The following is a 22,493-nucleotide window of genomic DNA, read 5'->3' on the forward strand; positions in this document are numbered from 1 at the left end:
TTATCATGTTTAGGTATGGGCCTTGAATTCCTGATCTTTCCAAAACTTTTATCATGAATGGGTGTTGGATCTTGTCAAATGCTTTTTCTGCATCTAACGAGATGATCATGTGGTTTTTGTCTTTGAGTTTGTTTATATAATGGATTACATTGATGGATTTTCGTATATTAAACCATCCCTGCATCCCTGGAATAAAACCTACTTGGTCAGGATGGATGATTGCTTTAATGTGTTCTTGGATTCGGTTAGCGAGAATTTTATTGAGGATTTTTGCATCGATATTCATAAGAGAAATTGGTCTGAAGTTCTCTATCTTTGTTGGGTCTTTCTGTGGTTTAGGTATCAGAGTAATAGTGGCTTCATAAAATGAGTTGGGTAGAGTACCTTCTACTTCTATTTTGTGAAATAGTTTGTGCAGAATTGGAATTAGATCTTCTTTGAAGGTCTGGTAGAACTCTGCACTAAACCCATCTGGTCCTGGGCTTTTTTTGGTTGGGAGACTATTAATAACTGCTTCTATTTCTTTAGGTGATATGGGACTGTTTAGATGGTCAACTTGATCCTGACTCAACTTTGGTACCTGGTATCTGTCCAGAAATTTGTCCATTTCGTCCAGGTTTTCCAGTTTTGTTGAGTATAGCCTTTTGTAGAAGGATCTGATGGTGTTTTGGATTTCTTCAGGATCTGTTGTTATGTCTCCCTTTTCATTTCTGATTTTGTTAATTAGGATTTTGTCCCTGTGCCCTTTAGTGAGTCTAGCTAAGGGTTTATCTATCTTGTTGATTTTCTCAAAGAACCAACTCCTCCTTTGGTTAATTCTTTGAATAGTTCTTCTTGTTTCCACTTGGTTGATTTCACCCCTGAGTTTGATTATTTCCTGCCGTCTACTCCTCTTGGGTGAATTTGCTTCCTTTTTTTCTAGGGCTTTTAGATGTGTTGTCAAGCTGCTAGTATGTGCTGTCTCCCGTTTCTTCTTGGAGGCACTCAGCGCTATGAGTTTCCCTCTTAGAAATGCTTTCATTGTGTCCCATAGGTTTGGGTACTTTGTGTCTTCATTTTCATTAAACTCTAAAAAGTCTTTAATTTCTTTCTTTATTCCTTCCTTGACCAAGGTATCATTGAGAAGAGTGTTATTCAGTTTCCACGTGAATGTTGGCTTTCCATTATTTATGTTGTTATTGAAGGTCAGTCTTAGGCCATGGTGGTCTGATAGGATACATGGGACAATTTCAATATTTTTGTATCTATTGAGGCCTGTTTTGTGACCAATTATATGGTCAATTTTGGAGAAGGTCCCGTGAGGTGCTGAGAAGAAGGTATATCCTTTTGTTTTAGGATAAAATGTTCTGTAGATATCTGTCAGGTCCATTTGTTTCATAACTTCTGTTAGTTTCACTGTGTCCCTGTTTAGTTTCTGTTTCCACGATCTGTCCTTTGAAGAAAGTGGTGTGTTGAAGTCTCCCACTATTATTGTGTGAGGTGCAATGTATGCTTTGAGCTTTACTAAAGTGTCTCTAATGAATGTGGCTGCCCTTGCATTTGGTGCGTAGATATTCAGAATTGAGAGTTCCTCTTGGAGGATTTTACCTTTGATGAGTATGAAGTGTCCCTCCTTGTCTTTTTTGATAACTTTGGGTTGGAAGTCGATTTTATCCGATATTAAAATGGCTACTCCAGCTTGTTTCTTCAGTCCATTTGCTTGGAAAATTGTTTTCCAGCCTTTCACTCTGAGGTAGTGTCTGTCTTTTTCCCTGAGATGGGTTTCCTGTAAGCAGCAGAATGTTGGGTCCTGTTTGTGTAGCCAGTCTGTTAGTCTATGTCTTTTTATTGGGGAATTGAGTCCATTGATATTAAGAGATATTAAGGAAAAGTAATTGTTGCTCCCTTTTATTTTTGTTGTTAGAGTTGGCATTCTGTTCTTGTGGCTGTCTTCTTTTTGGTTTGTTGAATGATTACTTTCTTGGTTGTTCTAGGGCGATTTCCGTCCTTGTATTGCTTCTTTTCTGTTATTATCCTTTGAAGGGCTGGATTCGTGGAAAGATATTGTGTGAACTTGGTTTTGTCGTGGAATACTTTGGTTTCTCCATCTATGGTAATTGAGAGTTTGGCCGGGTATAGTAGCCTGGGCTGGCATTTGTGTTCTCTTAGTGTCTGTATAACATCTGTCCAGGCTCTTCTGGCTTTCATAGTCTCTGGTGAAAAGTCTGGTGTAATTCTGATAGGCCTTCCTTTATATGTTACTTGACCTTTCTCCCTTACTGCTTTTAATATTCTATCTTTATTTAGTGCATTTGTTGTTCTGATTATTATGTGTCGGGAGGAATTTCTTTTCTGGTCCAGTCTATTTGGAGTTCTGTATGCTTCTTGTATGATCATGGGCATCTCTTTTTTTATGTTTGGGAAGTTTTCTTCTATTATTTTGTTGAAGATATTAGCTGGCCCTTTAAGTTGAAAATCTTCATTCTCATCAATTCCTATTATCCGTAGGTTTGGTCTTCTCATTGTGTCCTGGATTACCTGGATGTTTTGAGTTAGGATCCTTTTGCATTTTGTATTTTCTTTGACTGTTGTGTCGATGTTCTCTATGGAATCTTCTGCACCTGAGATTCTCTCTTCCATTTCTTGTATTCTGTTGCTGATGCTCGCATCTATGGTTCCAGATCTCTTTCCTAGGGTTTCTATCTCCAGCGTTGCCTCGCTTTGGGTTTTCTTTATTGTGTCTACTTCCCCTTTTAGTTCTAGTATGGTTTTGTTCATTTCCATCACCTGTTTGGCTGTGTTTTCCTGCTTTTCTTTAAGAGCCTGTAACTCTTTAGCAGTGCTCTCCTGTAAATCTTTAAGTGACTTATGAAAGTCCTTCTTGATGTCCTCTATCATCATCATGAGAAGTGTTTTTAAATCTGGGTCTAGATTTTCGGTTGTGTTGGGGTGCCCAGGACTAGGTGGGGTGGGAGTGCTGCGTTCTGATGATGGTGATTGGTCTTGATTTCTGTTAGTAGGATTCTTACGTTTGCCTTTCGCCATCTGGTAATCTCTGAAGCTAGCTGTTTTAGTTGTCACTGTTAAGAGCTTGTTCTTCAGGTGACTCTGTTAGCCTCTATGAGCAGACCTGGAGGGTAGCACTCTCCTTAGTTTCAGTGGGCAGAGTATTCTCTGCAGGCAAGCTCTCTTCTTGCAAGGCAGGTACCCAGATATCTGGTGTTCGAACCAGACTCCTGGCAGAAGTTGTGTTCCACTCACTAGAGGTCTTAGGATCACGTGTGGAATCCTGTGTGGGCCCTTGCGGGTGTCAGGCGACTCAGCTGGCAAGGTAGCCCGGGGCTCGAGTGGAGTGGAAGGGGTTTGTGCCCCAGATCAAGCCCGGGTAGCCTGCTTCCCTATGTACCGCAGTCTCAAGTTCCGCGCGATTGGATTGGGGCAGGCACTGTGATCCACTCACCAGAGGTCTTAGGGTCCCATGGGGAGTCCTGTGTGGACCCTTGCGGGTGTTGGGCAAGACTCTGCTGGCAAGGTAGCCCGGGGCTCGAGTCTCGAGTCGAGCGGAAGGGACTTGTGCCCCAGATCAGGCCCGGGTAGCCTGCTTCCCTATGTACCGTAGTCTCAAGTTCCACGCGATTGGATTGGGGCAGGCACTGTGGTCCACTCACTAGAGGTCTTAGGGTCCCATGGGGAGTCCCGTGTGGGCCCTTGCGGGTGTTGGGCAAGACTCTGCTGGCAAGGTAGCCCGGGGCTCGAGTCTCGAGTCGAGCGGAAGGGTGTTGTTTAGTTTTCAACAAAAGAAGTGGTGCCCACTGTGTCATTCCAAGCAAAATAGACAATGCTAAGCTACAATCATAAAGTACAGTCACTGTCTCTTTCAGTGGGGAATGAGGAGGTGGTGTATGGAACCTGAAGAACTTTCTGGAGGTGGAGGACCTAGAGAAGCCTTTCAGAGTGGAGGACTTCATTTATATCTCAGTGGAGAGAGTGTCCACAAGTGTATACCCAAGTCAAGTTTTATTGGACTGAACACTAAACATTATATTTTCTTAAATATAAATTCTACAACCCTGGAGATATACCTATGTAGTAAGGCAGGTACTTATGTTCTTCAGGACTTGGGTCCAATCTGCAGCATTCCAAATATTACTCCTTAAGAAACAATGTTTTATTGCTCTATAACAGTTGACATTACCTATTTTCCACATCTCCCCCCATTTCTCCATCACAGGGTCCTCTGAAAGGAAATAAACTGAGAAGATGGGGAGTTGAAATGAGATTTCTTTAAGCCCTACCCAGTGCAGATCTGAATTTCTTGAGCTTTGTTGTGGCAGTTTTCTAGGGTGCCATGAGAAAATCAGGGACTGTGCGTGCTATGTTACCCACTTCTTTAAAACCATCCCCAGAACAAATGGCCATTTTATTTTAGAATGTAGAGCGGTGGAATATAAAACAAATGGCCTGGTTTAGTGAAGTTGCTTTTTAGCCAATGTGAGAGATTCTGCATTATCTGAGACAGTAAGAGAGCTAAGATGAAGATTTGTATGAAGCAAAAATAACTCCAAACTGAATGATGAAATAAAACTCAAACTTCCTGCTACAGCAGCTTATGACAGAGCTAGCAATAGCAATAACTACCTTATCCCTTTGGGGTCCTAATCTTTACCCACCCTTTGGCAAAGGGCCATAATAGAGGCAGAGAGAATGTGAGAAAAAAAAATAGAGAACATTTTCCAGGTTTAAGGCAGCTTAAAAATACTAAGCAACTCTAAACCGTGTCAATGCATGTCCCAGAAACATAACTTCATTTGCTCTTTTGCTTATTATAATCTGATTATACACATGCATACAATGCCTTATAGCTAAAAGCATTAAAATAAAATAAAGAGAACTACTGACTTGTCATCAACCAAAGCTGTCTCAGTCTTTGCTATTCGCTGGTTTAGCAAATGTATTTCTGTTGCCCTAACCCTTAAAACCCAAGATGGAATGTTTGCTAAGGCTGACTGCTAGAATACTAGAATGGAACGAGCTGTGTGAGTGAATCCAAGAGAAAGTGGTCAGGTCAGTGTATTCGTGAAATCTATGAGACACTGCGGTTCTCTTAGAAGCACAAGCCACACAAGTAACAGGTTTTCCTCTCGGAAGCCATTACTACTGTTGATTAATCCATTTGGCTGTTTGCTTCTAAGAGATGTGAAGAGGAAATAAAGCAGACTGCAAAGTTAATCCTAAGGGGATCAGACAAAAAGATGCTGTGGTGATAACAGGCATGAGTATTCTACATCTAAATTAGGAAGGTAACATGTTGTGGTGAAAGACCTCATCACTGCTCTCTCCTGTGTGGCTCTGAGCTGTCCGTGATAGGCTGCAGCAGCCATTATTAATATCTTCTGCACTCCTCAGTTAAAAGTCAGCTCGGGAAGAATGGTGACCTCTTTCCCAGCCAGCACCCACTGACTCCTTCTTCTGCTTCTTCCTCCTCTGTCGTCAACAGAACAGCTGTCGGCCAGGTGTCTGTGAAGATGCTGGGTATCACATAACATGTCACCAGAGCTACTTCTGGGCTTAAAGGGCAATCAATAATGTGTTTTTAATAAATAAGTTATATAAAAGAATGAAGCTCTTTTTATGAAATCGGAGATATGAGTCTAGGCCCCAGGTACTATGAACTGGGATGGAAGAAACAGAACCTGTCACACGGTTTACCAGGATCTCTGTGGTTATGCTACACAAACAGTGTCCTTGTGGACTTGGACTGTTGCCGTTCAAAGGGCTACTACAAATTATGTGGTGAAATGAACAAGTGAAGTTTCCCATTGAGCTCACTTTCTCCTTAAAGGTCCTTCTCCTGCCTTTGATCTTCCAAGCCATCCTGTGCAGCCCGGATCCTGGGGGAAGATGCTTTGCCAGTACTCAATAAGCAAAAGTTCCTCTTTTGGTACAAGAGCTCAGGAATTGAGGAAATCCTTGTACTTCACTCCAGACTATGGTAGAAATGTTGATGGTAAGTTTAAGGCTTGGGTTGAAATACTCTTGCCAGAGTCCTGAACACTCCAGGGAGCCATGAGTTCTGACTGCTGAAGTTTAAAGGGACTTCATACCTCATGTATGACATTCACCTAACTTTATAAATGTATAGTGAGGGATATTGACTAGTTATATCTAAGCCCTTGGGAAGGAGAGCAAAGATTGATTAAGCCTAGGCAAAGTTTTTGACAAAGCACATCCTGAAAATAGCAAGGTTCCAGAAATATCTTATCTATTGGTTTTGAAGTATAACATGTAAATGAAATGTGACCAGTGGATAGTAACTTGTGTGTGTGAAAGGAATGCTATAAAGGGATGATAAATGGAATGTTGCACAGCACAGCCCTGTAAGCAGAAGGAGGATTTGAATTCAATCCTCATGGATAACCCACTCTCGAAGAAGATGACTCTCGGTGTCAATCTCTGAAACTACCAAGTGCATTCTTCAGGTGCTATGAGCAGCAGAGATAACTCTGTGAAGATGTCAGACTGGGATCACAGGTACAGATATCTTTATAAAACTAACCGTAACACTTGGATGCAAGAAAGAAAAATCTGTGGTACACAAAAAGCCACACAGGTCAGAATTCCCTGTTGAGACTCTGAAGGAAATGAGGGAACAATCGGTCATTCGTTGGCAGCATGCCCAGAAAGTCAAGGCCTGCGCAGGACAGGACCTGGAGATGCTGTTAGTTACAGTTAGTCAGGGAGAAGAGGCTCAACATGATCACAGAGGGAGAGAACTCGCAGGATCCAGTTCAGAGAAAGACCTGCTGCTTTCTTTGGTAAAGAAAGAACCTCACCTTCCACCGAAGTGCCAGAGAACTGAGCCAAGGCTGAGCAAAGCAGTCTTGGTCCTGATGTCTACACAACAGCTTGTATTCAACAAAGGCAATCAGAATGACTATTAGGAAGATGTGCTAAAAGGGGAGAGAGGGGCTTGCATAAATTGAACATACCTTCATTGTTTCAGTTGAATAAGTAATAGCAGGGGCATCTATTACCAACAATCTCTGTGATTGTATCCAAAGAAGCACTGAGATCCTATCCCTAGAGTGCCTTCAATCATTGGAAAGGAATGCACTATTAGATAGACTTTCTGCCCAGAGAATAGCAATAGAAGATATCTTCTGTACACCAACCACATGGCTCAAAGAAGTTGCAAGCTCCTTCCAGGTAGCATTTTGTCCCTAGGAGTGTTGTCTCTATACTCCAATAATGCATATGTTAATAACAGAAGTTTAACATATTTGTCAGATGCCAAATATGGAAGTACACAGAAATGAGTTTCCACTTCAACACCTCTTTGGAACAGACCCAATGCTCATACTATTTGTGTCTGGACATGCAGAACTAGCCTATGAACTGATACACTTGGTCCCAAGAATCATTATTTGGCACTGATATTATATATTATAATGACCAAACAATGGAACTCGCTGATAGGATAAAAGAGCAAAGAAAAATCCTCACAGGAAAGTGAACCATAGCTCTTGTTAGTTTTCTTTCTCTTCACTCTACTTTAGATATGTCATACAGACAGGAGGAAATACAACAGCTCTGAGACGGCCACTCTCTGTATTACCTCTTAGACATGTGACTATATTTAGATATTGAGCCCTGTCAATAATTAAAGCAGCAGTGCTTGTCCAAGTAAGAACCAGAGTATCCACTGATATTTTATTGCATGATTCAGTTGATTTAATAATAGAAGACAAATTATAGCTCCTTAATTGACCTAAGTTTACTTTTTAAAGGAAGTAATTAAATCTCAAAAATCCCTAGGCTTTTCTCTAGACAGTTCTCCAAGTTTGTGTTTAACTTTCTAAGACCATACAGTAGGGACTCAAGATTTAATTTCAAAATAGCTGAATACATATGAGGGGAGATAATAGCTGAATACATGTGAGGGGAGATAATTGGGGGTATAGTTTTCTCTCTCCTGGGGAGACTTTTGACAATGGCTGATTTTACATTGAAAGGAGATTTCTGTTCATTTATTTATTTCCTTCTGCAATGCAGTAACCAGAATCTAGGGCCCTTCACATACAGGCTAAGTGCTCTACTTGATTGAGCTACATCTTCAGCCCTAATTTTTGCTATTGTATTTCAAATATAATGCATGCTGTTCAGCATAAGGAAAAAAGACCATTTACAAAGCAGGCTAAATGTGCTTTGGAAAGTGACTTGTTTGTAAATGAAAATATCAGTGTTTGGGGAGGTGGTTACTGGATATGCCTTAGGAACATAAAGATCAGAGTTTGTGTCACAACAATCAATAAAATTTGGGCCTAGTACCACATCTGTAATTCTAATACTCCCATCAAGAGATTAAAAAAGGAGGCATGTTCTCAGTGTGGAACAGTAAAGAATTCCCACTTTACACAACATAATAGGATTGTCAACCAAGGTTGTCCTCTGACCTTCACAAACACACACCATGGCATGTTCACACACACATACATACAAATACATTAAAAAATATCAATAACGACAAGAAAAACACCTCTTCGGAAGCACTGAAGCTAGCTATTGTTCCTGGTTTGCTAAACTGACTGGAAGGAATCTTAAAGATCTTCAGGTCAATTGCTTATCTGAAGACCAGCTTTGGAAGTTTCAACGAGGAAATAACTGAGAAATTACCATTCTTCCATGGAATCTGGAAAAGTACTCTTGTTGCTGTTCTCCTTCTTTGGGATTCTCTAGGAGTCCTACTCTCACTCCCACACAATTATTGCAAAAGCCAAAGCCTTGAACCACCCTTACTTAGATCATTCCTTCCTTGCATACTCACAGTTTTCGTTAGGAAACCCATTAGCTCTATCTACAAAACAAACCTCAAGGAGGACCACATTTTCCTTGTCCAAATCCAAATGACAATTCCTCTAGACTGGATTACAGATGTCTGGCATATAGCAGATGTTAAATATTGGCTGTCTGTAGAACAAGTGGAATCCTAATTGGTCCCATTTGCCAGTCCCATTCTATATACCCTGCCCCCACCTTCAGTCTTCTTTCTGTAAACAGTCTCATGTAGTGCCAATATATAGCAGGGAATTGATATTTTTTCTCTAAAGTATTTTCAATACACTCTCATCAAATTTGGAGTAAGATATCAAATCTAATCCTCTTGCCCATGAAACTCTCCATCTTTTGTGTTCTTCCCCAAGCATTTCAAACCTTCTGCCTGAACACAAACTCTCTCTTCTCTACTCAGAACATCATTTTTTTTTCTGTTATAGTCTGAACTATCTGACTCCCAAAGATCCATGTGTTAAAACTTTGGTTGCTAGGGTGATACTATTGTGCTGTGGACTGTTAGAAGGTGGGATCTTGTAGAATGTCCTTATATCATTGTGACCTTGATCCTGAATAGATACTTTGATTCATTACCATGATTTTAGCAGTTTTCCCACCACACGTGCACCCTGCCTTTGACATCTTGCTCCCCAATCAGATGTGTTGAGTCTCCGTGATCTTGAACTGGGAATTTCAAAATTGTGAGTCAAAATAAGCCTTTGGGTTGGGTTTTTTTTCAATTCATTTATACTTCATAGTACTGTATCCCAATAGCAGTATACAGCTAGCTAACATGCAATTCTCTATTACTTTTTCTTCCAGTTCTGGCCACTACTCTAAACTAATAACCAGACCTGTCTGTGTTCTCATCCTCTTTCAGCCCTTCGGCCATCTTGCTTCTATCCCCATCAGATCTCTGGATTGAATCTGCTAACATCAGCTACTGCCTTCTTGTCGCCAAAAAACAACTGTCTTCTTCCTCAGTTGATCTCCCAGCATATTTGACACTTTATATATCCTTCTTTATGTTTGAGACACCCACTTCCTTTTCACTCTGACAGTAGTTATATTAGTTTCCTTCTATCAGGTAACTCTGATTGGTTCACAATTTTTCAGAGATTTGGTCATCGCCCATCATTAAATCTATGAGCCTAGATTTCTCTTCTAAATTTCAGGCTCTCAATCCCAATTGCCCTTTTACATTGCTTTTATCAAGTATCACAGGAGAGGTGTGTGCCCAAACCACCTATAAACTGCATGCCCTTAATCCAGCACTATATTTTAAAATGAACAAACACTTAAATTAGGAAAAGTTGGCTTTTTCTCTTGGTGCTTCCCATCTCTAAGATGATAGCATTGTCATTCACATCTGTGCCATTTTTAATATCTTTCTAACCTCCTTATCTCCTCGCGTCAATATTTTCAGTCAACTTCACTCATATCCTCATGCTATGTGTCTCTCTAGCTCTTCTGCCAACATGCTATTGAATCATCACTGTAATTCACATAGATTATTGAACTAACATTATGTCAAACTCTTCTCCATACTACAATTATAACCATGTGTGCAAACAACACAACTGTTGTAATAAAAGTGTAGGTTCATTCACACCCATGACTTCCTTTTGATTCAGAGTCCTTCAATGGACTTTAGTAGAGCCCTGATACCTGCGGCAGCCTCCATGGTATTGTATGTGTCCCATACTATCTGCCCTCAAGTCAAGATCCCTCCTACTGTAGATCCTATGCAAACACTGTGTCCCCTAATGAGAACACTGTTTGTTCCCCTCCAGGCTCAGGCTGCTCCTTCATCTTCTGATAGCTGCCCAGGGGCCATTTCTTCAATTAAACTTTCTTTTACTCCCCATATTCTTCTGCCCTAGAGTTTGGGACTAATTAACTTGACATAAAATTTTGTAAATTGCAATTTTTAAAATGCAGCATATAGATAACCAAATGTCTCAGAGTTGCAACATAGGTTATATTATTTTGTAAACTGTCTTGCATACAGTATGTAGTCAACAAATACAATTAACCCTTCTTAAATATTCCAACCCCTATCTTATTGTAGGATCAAGAACTGCTGCAAATATATACAGGGAACTGAAATTATAAAAGATCACCCCTTTTCTTCTACCTCCAAAGGAAAATAATTTGCTTAACAGTTGGGAAGCCAGAAGTTTTCAATGCATGCAGCTCCCAAGTTATATCATTTCTCATAGAGCGTACACTACCGAATGACCTAAGCTTGATATATTACAAGGAATATTGTTGAGTGATACAAGTGTTTCAGTAACAGAGGCAGAGGAAATGAACTACCTCTTGCCCTAGAAGACAGGTGGGAAAAGTAAAATTTTCCTTATTCGTCAAGTATCACTTAATGATGAAGTGCATCAAATATCATCTGGTAATCTAATATACATATAACTAGTCCCCATGTCTTTTCATAGTAAAATCTGAATGTACTAGTAACAGAAAAGAACAACCCTAAGGCACTTACAGATGACTGCAACATTGATGCTATAAGACTCTTAGAACATTATAGTTATCAATTCAACTTTTAAGTATATTTGATCTAGTCATACAATTCAACTTTCTCTCGCATATTACCATCTAGGAGAGAAAATTAACTCAAAAGTTATAAAGTAGTTGCTTTTTATGTATTTATATTATTAATAATCAAACGCATGCATAATTCCCTAAATAAATGTAAGAGTGATGGCCCACTGGAGGAGAGTCCTTTATTCTTCCCACAGAATGTTCTTTGTCAGCAGAACCTCTGTGAAAACAGTTGTCATAGGAAGCTGATCTAGGCCACAATAGGAATTAGATTAAGAATTGGACCCCCAAGGTTGGTTAATTATGATTTTTCTCTTTTCATCTGTGATCAGTTCTTTTTTAGTAAATGGAGTTGCATTCCCCAGGAGACTATATTTGGAATCAAAGTGACCGGACTTCTTTTCAAATCTTTCTTTAGAGAAAACAAATGGTAGAAGTGACCAATGGATTGTCCATCAAAGTAAGGAGGTGAGAGGTAGAAGTCAATTATACAAGGAATATCCAACTGAAAGCTGAACTGTGTGGTCTTCACATGTCCCACACACGCATGGATTTCAGATGACTGCTAGCTTGGTGAAGAAGAGGAGGAAGAACAGGGAGGAGGGGGGATTAGGAAGACAAAGAGTAGGAGGAGGGGGAAGGGAAGGGATGACAAGGATGAAGTAATAGACTAGCAAATATTGCTGCAAAGGAGTACAAGCAAGTCAAAATTTACAAACACAAAACTGTATCAGATATAAAAAATCCATTTGCAATCCCATCATTGATGACAGATGCAGACATACACACTGCCTTTAGTGCATCCCAGATCTATAGATCTTTCAGTCTTTCCAGAAGCATGGATGCTGTACCAAAACAACATGGAGACGTGTTTTAAAACAAAGAAAAAAGATAAAGGGAATAAAGCATGAAGTGTAAATAGGAAGCTTGAGTACCTATATCATTCAGTTAAAAAGGATAAAGGGTATGCAGAAAAGAAACTGTCTTTAACTGTTAAATAGTAGATGTTCTATTTCAATTTTTATAGTTATATAAGACAAGTACATATATAGGATACATAATTTATAAAATAAAATATAGAGAGGGATTTTTCTATTTCATATATATATATATATATATATATATATATATATATATAGAGAGAGAGAGAGAGAGAGAGAGAGAGAGAGAGAGAGAATTGTTCACTTTATTGTAATGTGGAATCCTATTATTATATTGGAGACAGCAGGTACTCATTTCTGAAAATGATAATAGAAGTATGTAAATTGAGAGATTAGGCAATTTACATGAGTGAGAGTTGTAACTTTTCTATGTTATAACCCAGCACATCTGAAGACAGGAAGTTATGAGTGATCATTGTGGCAAATGCTTGGGGCTTTGAGCCCTCTCTATCCTTTGATTTTTCTTGAGTCACCATCATAGTACTACCACCTTAAATGTTTCCCTCAACATTTAAACTCTGCATTTTCTCATTTGTTAAAGTCCTTATAAACAGGATAATGGTCACATGATGCATTATGTGCATTTATCAAAATTTTTAAAAATATTCTTTTACTATCTGACATTCAATTCCTCTTTTTCACCTTTGAGGGAAGGGATGCAATTAACAGATGTTACATGGATTCAAGTGCTGGCCTTATCTTTTACTATGAAGTGAGATATTTAACACCTTTGTGCCTCAATTTCCCAGCTATGATTATTTTCTGGTGAATCCTTGAGTAACATTTCTGTTGTTGTCTTCATAAATGATGTGTGAAGGTGGGGGGAATCTCATCAGTAAGCTAAGCCCAACTTCTTAATTACTCTTTGATAATTTCATTAATGCATATGACCAATTTGGAGAGCAACCTTTTCTATGTGGAAAGAGCATTGGCAGAGAATGAACCAGGATAGCAGAAAAGCTCATTTCTTACAATGGTAATTGGATTTGATAGAAAGACTGAATGTTTTGCAAGGTTGTTCAAAGAACAGCAGGAACAGAATTAAAGTTAACTTTGCAAAGAACACCACTAGTCAGAGGATTTAATGTCGAGCCAGTAGTTTCCACAATAAGATGAGTTGCTCTTCATTACCCCTACACATGCATTCAGACCTCAGACTAAGAAGATGCTGAAGATTTGTTTGCTACGTGGACGGCACACTTAGACTACTTTTGTCAGACGGTTGGGGACTACAGGGTCTCCTAAGACTGGCTGGATAGAAACACAGGAATTCTTTTCTAAATGCTTAATGTTTCAGTTTATTAATCAGTATTGCCTGAGATGGCATGGTCTCTATGAAGAGTAGTCAAATGATCCTCTTGACTCCAGTGACTTTGTTTCTTAGTGCTTATGTGCTTCTTGAAGGTAGTAGCCACTGGAACCATTAGCACTTCTGTCAACCTTTCTATGCTGACCTTGGTCACGCTAATTGGCTTTATTAGGCTTCTCTGTCTCTCAAGCTGTACATCAGGTTTTAAGAACCTCACTTGAGCACCTGGTCATTTTGAGGCAAGTCTGGGACTATTACACATATGGCCTTAGAATGAACTTTTCTCAATTGTAAGGTTGTAGTGTGTTAGTTGTACCTCAGTGAGCTGAGTGCTAACTTAGTTCTTTTCTATCCCTTCTCTCTGGCATGTGCCTTCTTGTAAACAAGGAAATACTTGTAATATGGCATATTTTTTTTGAAAATCAGATAAAAGACCTGCATCTAGCTTCCTCCATATCAGTGTCAGCATTTAGCACTGTGAGCCTTGCACGTAGCAAACAAAGACTCCTATTTCAGGGAAGGGATATGCTCTCTGATTCTGAACTGTTTTTCTACTGAACAAATTCTATCCCATTTGTTCATTTTTAATAAATTCAGTTATGAAAATTGGATTGCTCAAGAACTCTCAATAACAGCAAATACTTAGATCTGCAAAGCAGTAATGTAGAGGCATTAGGCATCTCAGTGCTTTTTCCCATGGAAGTCTGCATGGATTCATTCTAGTTGGTGGTCACGCATTTAGACATTATCCTGGGGCACATTTTGTACTCCATGATCCAAACTATGCACCATCCTTCTCTAGTTTTCCTCCTATATACTATGCTATTGTGCCAAATAAAAAAAGCTTTGTTTCAGGGAAGAACGTCCCACATGTTTTGTTTCAACCAAGTTTGTATTGATTTGTCCAAGCATAGGAGACACAGAACTGAAATCACAGTAATTGCTCTCAAGAGGCAGCCCAAGTACCATTCTGAGGCTCCACTCACTGCTGCTGTAATCCTCAATGCTAAGTCAGTTGGCAACAGTTGACAATTGCCTATCTCTCCCTTCTTTTGACTTATGCCTTTGTTCTGTAATAAGATCATTTAATAAGTGCCTACCAGATGCTAGATAGCTGCCATGGGCTCTCAAATATATATTAGCTCTTGTGTTCATGGCAAGGGTAAGAGGTGATCATCATCACAGAGTTTCTCTTCAAACTAAAGAAAGAGACCTCTGTGGGAGAAATCCCCCCCCCCATTAGACCTAACAAACTACAGACCAAGCTCTCAGCCTGAACTTAATTTATGTTCAAACTATGATGTTTCCATTTCCATCAGAAAACAACCTCGCATTCTTTGGATGAAGCAATCTCTTCTTCAACGTCAATCTCAGTGAGAGAAGTATCGAGATGCTCTCTCTCAGTCTTTGTGTCACTTCAAGGTACACGTGTTCAATAGAGCAGTTTGTGCAGTTTCAGAACTGCATTTGCAACTGGGTCCCACACTGAAGGATGGTGCTTCTCATCCATCACCACCCTCCTGATTTCTGTACTGCAGCCCAGTCCGGTTGTGCACTGCCCTTCAGCATGCTGAACAGTTGAACTCATGGGCTTTCCTCAGGTCATCACTTTTCAGCTCTTCCCTGTGCTTGGGAAGAGAGTTGGCCACCTCCTCTGATCCCTCAAGCCTCTTTCAACCACTAGCTTCTTGGCAGGCCTTAGATAGCTCTATCCTAAGAGATACCACGTGAAATGGTGATTGTGCATTTATCTACCTTTCTCCTAACTATAAACCAGCTGAAGGTAAAGTTGTCCTTCGTACAAAAGTATGTGCTGGAATTTTAGAGTGATATTTTCAAGCCACATCCTCTGAAATTTCACAATTATCATAATTCATATCTAAGAAAATATACATACTATTTAATAATTTTCTTATAAAAGTTCACACATACAAAAACATGCACATATGTAATAATATGTATGTGGGCTAATATATATGTTCATATAGTATGAATGTATATGTGCATTTGTGTAAGCTCATAAAAATAAAAATAAAACATTTATAGCTTTGTTATAACCATGATAATTAGTTTTACCAAATTAGGCTCATATAATTGCATTCAAGTGCAAGTGCACTGGGCACTTAAGTTTGTTGTAATAGTAAAAGAATAACAATTATATGGTTCTTTCCATATATAGAACATAATACAACTTGAACATCACTAATCTAAAATACTGAAATCCAAAATGCTCTGAACTAATATTTGAGTATTGATGCTGCAAGAGAAAGAGATCCATATCATAAAGTTTGTTTTATGTACAAAATCATTTTAAATGTCATATAAAATTGCCTTCAGACTGTGTGGAAAAAGTACACACATGAAACATAAGCAAATTTCATATTTGGAATTCTGTCCTATCTCCAAACTGTAGATACAAATATTTTAGGATCTGAACTATGTCAAAATGCAGAACACATCTTAACCCACAAATTTCTGACAAGGACTATACAACCTGTACACGCATCCCCTCCTTCATTCCTCACATGGTACCATGATACAGTGGGCATGCTGTGATGCTCTAGACATACAGGAAGTAGCACCAGAAAGAGCAGTAACATCTCACCCTACCGAAGGATAGATAGTGTTTATGGCCTGGACCATTGAAGGCAATGTCTTCCATTCTTCTTTGGCCAAATGGCTTCATTTTTGTCGTTACCCTAACCCATCAGTCCCCTCACATCATGGTATCTTGTGGCTGTAGAGGTATGCCAAGGAGATAATTTTCCTAGTTGCAAGGCTACAAGCAGCATACCCAAAAACTAGATGGAGAAGACTCTATGATCTAGAGATGATGCCCATTTTCCTATGTTCTGTCAGCAATGCCTATCCTCAATTCTAGAAGCCCATGAGTAGAGAAGAGTGATTTTGTTGTCTCTGTTTTAATATTCTTCTTTAAACTCTCTATGGACTAGCAAAAGGCAAATATTGTTCCCTAAAACCAGGCTCAGAGTGGGGATAACTTGCCTAGAACATGGCAGCCAGTTGGCACTCCAAGCCTTACTGAATTAACATGCCCCATTTCTAAGAAGGAATCTGTCTGACCTCTCTGACCTCACTGTCATCTTTCAAAAAGATGAGCACTTCCCTGAAAGAGAGCAGTAGCATTGGGAAAATGTTGATTCTCCCCTAAACAGATGACCGGCTGTTTAGCCAGATGAACATGACCGAGGTGATGATGGGAATTTCCTAGATAATGAGATTCTAACCATTCTACCAGTCCAATCTCTTCCCATCCCCACCCAAGTCATGTGTTAAACTCATCGCAGAGGTTATTTAGCAATAGTAGTCAGTGACATCTTCTTTCTTGTCATTACTTAGAAAATAATGACAAGTAATGTAACTATATGTGTGTTTATTTACATGTGCATATACATAAACATCACATACATATACATAAACATCATATACATATACATGACCCATACACAGGATGTTAATTGTTTTTTAGTCTAATGAATTTGAGTACTGGAGTAGATAATAGATGTTATTTGTTTTTAAAACTCTACCCTTTTTAACTGCATTGAAACTTTGGAAATCAGTAGATCCATCTTCAGTTTTAAACTTCAGCACCTGCTGACAGTGAACGATTGCATATCAAGATGCTTTTCTCTTAGTTTTTTCCAGATGTTCCCTCAGACATTTGCTCACTCTTTTTTTGCTCCCAGAGATTGGCAAATCTGTTCACTTTTAGATACTAAGCCAGTACTGAATTTGTAGAAAAAGAGAAAGATTCTGTGTGAGAAATACCCTGATCACTCCCTTCCTTACCTTTACTCCTAACCTCTGTCCCCTTCTGCTTCCATAGCTTTGCCTTGTGCTCCTTCTTTAATGCTTCTGCCCTATTTCTGTCTGCAGATGCAATGGTTGATTGGCACTTGCAATGCTAGCAGAGGCTTAGAGAACTCCTTCACATATGTGTGCAATGCTGGACACCTGGACGAAGGCCAAATGCTGCTTCAACATCTTGGCAATGGCCTTCTGAAGATGGTATGTTGAACCGGTTTTTTGTGTAAAGTCTAGACAGAGAATACTCTGCTTAATTTCTAAAGACTCAGAGTAGTATAAAAAGACATGAGAGGGTGGACTAACTTTAAACTATGTGGCCAGTTGTGGCCATCTCTTCCTTCCAATAGTTCACTGTTTACTGCTAAAAACTACACTGTCTTATAGAGATTTAAGCTTAGGAAGGTTTGTGGGTTTGGTGCCTAAAGTGTAGTATAAGCTATACTTAATGCATTAATTGAAATTTAGATCGGAGATTTACCATTTTAACAAAAGTCTTTGACTTCTTTTGAAATCAAGTGGTTGGAATTTACAGTTATGTGTACTTGTATCTTTGAATGTAGACAGAATGATTATGCATGTGAGCAGCTGACAAAAATTTAGACATTCATCTCAAAATGCAACCTCAGTACAGTATTTTGTAAGCATTAAAAAAAATTAATACCCTAATCAGGCTTTATGTGTTGATGCTGTTATTTGTATGTTTGGCTTTCAGCATCGTTTCTTGTAGTTATACTTAAATGATGTAAAATTGTTTGTTTGAAAACATATAGATGAATTTCTTTCTAGCTGCTCTGTTTAGTAGTCTATAAGAACTGTCTCTACCCGCCCTTCTAACCACCTCTCAACTCAAAAGAATATGTTTAGTTTTTCTGTAGTGTCAAAATCTGAGTTGTCTCAACTCACCCATCTGTGAGGAATATGTGAGATATTTCTGTATTGCTATGACCATGATGCTTAACAGAAACAATCAAGTGGATGAAAGACTTATTCAGCTCATACTTTCAGAGTTTTGGTTCAGCATCTTGGGTTGGGTCTACTGGAGTAGCAGCTTCGTTTGTGGCTGCAAAATGATGTCGATGGAAGTCTGCTCAAATCAACACCCAGAAGTCTGGCTTAAAGACATAACTTCCCAAGGTCCACTCTCAGTGATACACCCCACATCCTAAATGTTCAACAGTCTCCAAAAATACTGGTAAATAGCCATTCAAACTACTAGTCTGTGGAAGACATTTCAGATTCAAACCAAAACAAGCAATTAGTAGGGCATGTCTAGAATTTGCCCACTTCTTACAAGCATCACTCAGTATTCATCCACCATCTTTTGGCTGGCTACATTAATCCTTTTTAAGCTCTTTGCCCACCTCTGCTCTACATATCTTTTTAAAATAAATTTTGATGTGTGAGTACATGCTGAGGGTACTTGTGCACACATATTTGCTGGTATGTTAGGCTGAAGGACAACCTATTCTTCAGGAGGTGATGCCCACTAAAGAAAAAGAAAAAGTATGTGCAAGCTTGTGTGTATGTACAAGAGAATATGTGCCACAGTGCATGTGTAGGAAGATATAAGGTGTTGGTTTTGATCTTTTTACCTTGTCTGAAACAGAATCTCTTTGTTGATACAGAAGTCAGATTATCAGGTCGAAGAGTTTCTTGGGATTCATCTATCTCTGGGGATTTGAACTCAACTCTACAAGCTTGCATGGCAAACACTTTATCCACTGAGATATCTCCCCAGTATCCCTACCCAGGCCTTTTACCATCTGACCTCTTATTACCCTCTGACCTCATTTTCCACCATTTTTTCTCAGCAACCTCGGTTGTAGTCAAGATATTCCTCCCAGTTCAGAATTGCCTTGGTCCCTTGCTCATGTAGCTTCCTATAGCTGCCATCAGCCTTCTCTCAGTGTTGTCTTGGCTTTTTCTTTGTCTCTTTTTTATGTTTCTGCCCAAACATTCCTTTCTTAGAGAGGTCCTCACACTGCCCTTCATAAACTAGAATTCTCTCCCACCTCCAAGTCCCTATTCTTTATTCTGTTTCATCGCATAAACTATATCATCTAAAATACGGCATTTATTTCATCGTTAATACTTAAAATAGTTATCACAGAGTAATTATTGAATCACTTTGTTTTGAAAAAATTACTCTTTGGGCCAAAACTACAATGGGCATTGGAAAACTGAGTCTTTATTTAGCTGAGTTGATATATCTGCTTTTTCAGATACTTTACTCTTCATAATCTCAAATTCAAGAATTAAAACACAATAGATAATTTTTTATGGACCCAGTATGTTCCTGTTGAACCACTCTGCTAATATGTATGTGTGTGTGTGCGTCTGTGTGTGTGTGTATGTGTGTATGTGTGTGTGTGTGAGTGTGTGTATGTATGTGTGTGTGTGTGTATGTATATGAATGCTTAGGTATGCATAAAATACATATATGTATATATTTGTTTACTATTAAATAGAGTTATGCTACTTGGTTTGATAATGTTTTCCCCCAAGAGCCACAAACTACTTAACAAAAACCTCAGAGGAAGACATGGAAATTTCCCTTCAAGTTGTTAGTTAGAGCAGTCTAAAAAAAAATCTCCAAAAAAATAGGCTACTGCTGTTTCTCTTGTATGCTCCACAGAACCTTTGGGGATTGAATGTACTTTTCACAGGTGTTCCATATGAGATGTCCTGTATATCAGATGTTCACATTATGATACATAACAATGGCTAAGATCAAAAACTCAAAGGACAGCAGATGTAGAGAAAGATGAACACTCCCTCCATTGCTGGTGGGATTGCAAACTGGTACAACCACTCTGGAAATCAAGCTTGCAGTTCCTCAGAAAACTGTAAATAAATTTACCTGAAGACCCAGCTGTACCACTCCTGGGCATATACCCACAAATTAAAAAAAAAAAAAAACAAAACAAAACCCTTTAATTAAAAGCCTTCACATCAATAATACTTGCCATCCAACTATTGGTTCTGTTATAGTTTTATTCATCTACATGAACCAAGTGGGTGAGTAGTCATTTGTCCTTTGTGTATACACAGATCTCTGTCCTTCCCACATTATTGCTTTCCTCATAATACTGAGCTAAATAGTCATTTTCCATATTCTGAGAAAGAAAATAAAGTCATCCTAACTGAAACTGAAGATACAACTTGTTTTCTATCTTGGGTTTAGGGTATCTTTCATTTATAAATGGAGAAGAGTACAGAGGTCTTGATATAGTCTCCTGAAACCTTTCTCTCCTGCTCATCCTTCCAAGCATTGTGTTACTCCTCTCTATCTCACAGTCTAGGGCTGTCTTGTTGGTCTTTCCTGTGTTATTACTTAGGATCCAATTCATCTCAGTTATAATATTTATATCATATTGTAATTTCCCATCTGGCCGGGCTCTCGGCAGGATCTGTTCATGGCTATCCTCTTTTGCCAGTGTACACAGAGAACTGAGAATTGGACCTGTATCTAACTAGCCCTATAAATTTTCTTAATGAATAGACAAATGAATGAATGTCTCCCTGGACAGAGTATTTGGCACTGCTGACCTACTGAGCATGTCTCTCTTGGGTGAAATTATCTTCCACATATTATAAAAATGGATCTTTATCTTGGTTAAATCTCCCAACAGAATCCCATTAAGAATTTTGAAGTTAAACCACTTTTTAGAATAACATGGATCAGGCTGGGGTATAGCAGAATAATAGAACATGTGCCTTGTATCATACAGCAGGAACACACAGACATGCACATGCATGTATATATGCACAAACATACAAATACAAGTATGAATAATCTGGATGGGAGGAAAATATATAGGTAGGTAGGTAGGTAGGTAGGTAGGTAGATAGATAGATAGATAGATAGATAGATAGATAGATAGATAGATATAGAGAGATGGTATATACTGTAATAGTTTTAATGTAATTGGCAACCATAGGTCCATCGGGAGTAGCATTATTAGATGTGACCTTGTCGGAGAAAGTATGGCACTGCAGAAGCAGGCATTCAGGTCTTATATATGCTCAAACCACGCCCAGAGGAACAGCCTCCTCTAGTGGGATCTACTGCCTGAAAATCAAGATGTAGAACTCTTGGCTTTTCCAGGACCATGTTTGCCTGAATGCTTGCTGTCATAATAATAATGGACTGGACCTCTGAAATTGTAAGCCACCCCCACTTAAATGTTTTCCTTGCCATGGTCATAGTGTTTCTTCATGGCAATGGAAACCCACCCACACACACACACATAATATATATAGATATATAGATAGATATAGAGATAGAGATAGAGATAGAGATAGAGATAGAGATAGAGATAGAGATAGAGATAGAGATAGAGATATAGAGATATAGAGATAGAGATATAAAGATGAGAGATAGAGAGATAGAGAGATAAATATAGATATGTACAGAGAGATAGTTATCTATTTGAAGGCTGACCTTCTTGCTTTAGGAAAATACTCAAAGTATGCCATGTAGAATTCAAATCCATAGGACTTGGTTTAAAGGGTTCCAAGTACCTTTCATTTTGGAATATTGATATTCAGACAAGCCTTTAGAGACTAAGTCATTCAGTAACAAACTTTAGTTTTTAAAGACAAAATGTCCTCACGCTTCAAATTTTAGGAAGATTGTTTGGCTCTATATGCTAACATCCTACTGGACTGGCATTCCATGAAACATGGTTCAGAAAGCACAGCTATATGCAAACAGAGGTCATAAATAGTATTAAAAGGTAGCAGTCCAATGGTAGTGAGTCCTATGAAGAAACTGGCAGGAAAGCTGCAGTAAGACCCTGTATAAGGGTGAACCCTACTGCCAAAAACCTTAAGGTAGCCCTGGATAAGTGCAAGTGTTTATATAAGAAACTGATGGCCTTACCCAATGGCCTCTCAGGGACATGACTGAGGCACTTAGGAAAGTACAGTCTCTGGACTCTAGTGCTTTAATTTGCTTCTCAAACTGGAGGCTTGGATTAAATTTCAGGGCAGTATGGGTTTTTAAGTAGTTGAAAGTGCTTCCACTACTTAATGTATAGTATATA

General features: G+C 38.9%; 1 protein-coding gene and 1 long non-coding RNA gene across 24 annotated transcripts in view; one reads left to right on the top strand and one right to left on the bottom strand.

The window, feature by feature from the left end:
* Nrg1 (neuregulin 1) overlaps positions 1-22,493 on the bottom strand; it is a 1,084,158-nt gene that overhangs the window by 935,650 nt on the left and 126,015 nt on the right. The gene's annotated exons all lie outside the window — the stretch shown is intronic.
* Positions 3,717-22,493, top strand: part of Gm39155 — a 119,525-nt gene continuing 100,748 nt past the window's right edge. For all 3 annotated transcript variants that reach the window (XR_003947371.1, XR_870303.3, XR_003947372.1), the window contains exons 1-2: positions 3,717-9,509; positions 17,515-17,646. This is a non-coding gene — a long non-coding RNA (predicted gene, 39155). The remainder of the gene's footprint in view (positions 9,510-17,514; positions 17,647-22,493) is intronic.

The sequence above is a fragment of the Mus musculus genome, chromosome 8, assembly GCF_000001635.26.
Source record: "Mus musculus strain C57BL/6J chromosome 8, GRCm38.p6 C57BL/6J".
Classification (NCBI taxonomy): domain Eukaryota; kingdom Metazoa; phylum Chordata; class Mammalia; order Rodentia; family Muridae; genus Mus; species Mus musculus.